The sequence below is a fragment of the Notothenia coriiceps genome, unplaced genomic scaffold, assembly GCF_000735185.1.
Source record: "Notothenia coriiceps isolate Sejong01 unplaced genomic scaffold, NC01 NC01_scaffold00000339, whole genome shotgun sequence".
Lineage (NCBI taxonomy): Eukaryota > Metazoa > Chordata > Actinopteri > Perciformes > Nototheniidae > Notothenia > Notothenia coriiceps.
Window position 1 is genome coordinate 5,361,532 of NW_011333040.1, and position 2,985 is coordinate 5,364,516.

At 41.3% G+C, this 2,985-nt stretch overlaps 1 long non-coding RNA gene across 1 annotated transcript in view; it reads left to right on the plus strand.

Annotated features, from left to right (window-relative positions):
- LOC104943956 (uncharacterized) overlaps window positions 1–386 on the plus strand; it is a 5,164-nt gene extending 4,778 nt beyond the window's left edge. Inside the window, exon 3 of the long non-coding RNA XR_798178.1 lies at window positions 81–386. This is a non-coding gene — a long non-coding RNA (uncharacterized lncRNA). The remainder of the gene's footprint in view (window positions 1–80) is intronic.
- The last annotated feature ends 2,599 nt before the right edge of the window (window positions 387–2,985 follow it).

The following is a 2,985-nucleotide window of genomic DNA, read 5'->3' on the forward strand; positions in this document are numbered from 1 at the left end:
TGTGTGTGTGTGTGTGTGTGTGTGTGTGTGTGTGTGTGTGTGTGTGTGTGTGTGTGTGTGTGTGTGTGTGTGTGTGTCAGGCGGCCTTGAGGAGGCTGGCAGCGGGGTGTCCAGACAGCATCGAGGCGGCGGACCACCAGCAGCTGATCAAACCGCGGCTCGTGGACTCCTTCCTGCTGTGCTCCAACATGGAGGAGAGCTTTGTGTGACGCGCTGCTCAGGAAACAGAGGGCAGAGCTCAACTCCTGCGAAAAGATGGTGTACGTTCACCGTTTCATGAGAGGAGAGGACTAACGAGCAGCGTCACTCATGAGTAGGGTTGCAAAATTCCGGGAATTTTTAAAGATGGAAACTTTCCACGGGAATTTATGGGAATAAACTGGGAATTTACCAAATTGAAGGTTGGCTCTTCATAGGGTTCCCTATGAAGAGCCAACCTTCAATTTGGTAAATTCCCAGTTTATTCCCATAAATTCCCGTGGAAAGTTTCCATCTTTAAAAATTCCCGGAATTTTGCAACNGCGGGAAATTTCGAGGCTGCACATGTGTAGACTCCGAGGTCTTAAAATCCCCACAATGCTTAGCGCGCGGACCAATTTCCAAATCTTTGTCGGAAATCGTGCTCCATTTAGAGAGGGGCCTCGCATACGACGCACACCTGCACACCTGCTAGGAAGGATTCTTGCCTCGCTTGAAGCCGCTTCTGAAGGACCTGACTCGGAGGTAAGCCTCCTCGACATTGAGAAACACCCAGAGTTTCATCTTCTCAGAAGTCCACTAGGTGTGCATGTCAACTAAAACTTCCAATGAGTGATTTTTGGACATTTGGGGGTAATAGGTTATAAATACAAAACCGACACATTGAGAAACATTATTTTTTGTTTCTGGCCACCTGGCGAATATACGTCCACATTGTATTTTTTTTCTTCGCTTTTGGTCTCCACCAAGGAAAATCGGTTAATTTAGCCGCTAAATTCTACAGTGAGTTCACAAGCTAGTCTGAGTTCAGACTTTTTCTGTATTCTGATATTAATCTCAAAACTAAAAAAGGAAATTTGAAGTGGCCCTGTATTCCTTTTCAATTGTTCTGTCAGCAAACTCTTCTGTTATCTGGGTGTTCTTGCAAGTTCCATACATTCTCAGTAATGTTGTTATGGAGGAACTTTATATACACTTTTTAATAAAGAAGCAAACATCTTTGTGACAGTAATTCACTAGAATAACACTGCATATTGCCTTTATTCCATGCATGTTATACAACAATGGTATTTATTGTTAAATAAAAAGTATTTATTTATCAAAATCCAAGACCATTTGTATAGATTCATTCTCCAGTGGTGGATAAAATATTTGACTCAATGGCATGAAAAGTTTAATAGAATATCTCAACATGCCACACAATGCGCTTTGACAAACAGTACATTGTTCATCAGGTGAAAAAGATCACATTGCCAAATCTGAAACATTTTAAATAATAATAATAATAGTGAATAAAGGACTTCAAACATCAAACTGAAAAGAAGTTATTCCAACTGTAATAATTTAGTTTTAAAAGGTCAAGTGGCTTCTTATTGAAAACACAAAACAGATAATATTTTCTTTCAGACAATAAAGAGAATTTCTCCAGACAGAAGTCTCGGTCCTCCAGATGCTTCCGATCATTTGTATCGGAGGAATTTCAAAGTGCGATCCACTTGAAAAATCTCTTTCTCTGTTAGATAGCCAACATGCTTCGGAGAAAATATATTGAGACATTGTACGAATAAATTGCACAGTGGCAGAATATAAAGCGTTTCATTCTGGAGGAGGTTATCCTTTCATTTGTCAAATTGTACAAAATGCTTACTGATATACATTTCCCAGTGGAACAAAATAAACGGTACACATTCATAGCATTTAATAAGGTCCCTTGGTTGCACTGGGCAATGCATGTACGTACTTCTGGATTCATGCAAGCTGACACAATCTTTTTACATTTTTGCATGATTGTCGGACACAAAAACACACCTTCCCAGTGACGAACCGAAGCTCTGTTTTGGGAATGGATGCTTTGCTCATGAGTAGGGTTGCAAAGGGGCGGAAAGTTTCTGGTAAATTTCCATGGGAAGTTAATCTGGAGAAATTTGGAAATATTTGATGCAAAATTAAACAAAAAAACATGAAATTTCATTTTTTTTTTTTAGTAGAACAGAACAAGTTTTAATTATTTTATTGAACAATTATTTGTTTAATTGAAGAACGAAAACAGGAATGTTGAGTTAAATGTTACTCATCCCCCCCAACCCCAATCATTCAAAAATGAACAAAAATGCACCCCCCCATCCAAATATCCCCACAAAGTCCCGTTAAACGAAACGAGCCCTTCTCCCTCCAAAAAGTGCCATTAAACATGCAAATCTTCCTTCAAGCAATCCTCTGCATTTTTGCTAAAGCCTTTCAGTCAATGGGCTCTTCCTGGGCCTCATCAACATCACACTCTGAGTCTTCCTCTTCAGTGTCACTGTCCAGCCTTGTTGAGGATGGCTCTGTGTTACGCTCAAACAGCCTTAGGTTTGCCCGAATGCCAACCAGCTGTTCCACTCTCATATTTGTGAGCCTGTTGCGAACCTTTGTGTGGTCTCTATAGCCATGCAGTAAGCAGTGTGCTATGGCATGGATATTCAAGTGTACTTGAATGGCATCTGTTTGTTGTNAGATTTGGAAATTGGTCCGCGCGCTATGTGTGCAGCCTCGAAATTTCCTGCAACGAAGTACGCCGGCCTCGGTAGAATTCCAAGTATGCTGGACATTGGAACAGTCCTTCGATGACGTAGTATCCTTGAAATTGTGGCTCTGGAGCAGCCTTCCTCGACATTGAGAAACACCCTCAGGCCGTTTCTCAATCTCGAGGATGCTGGCTTGGTAGTCGCGTACTTCCAAGTCACTTCCTTCAGAAACGAAGCAAGTATACTTCCATGCCACGGCTTCGGAAAACGAAGAAGAATG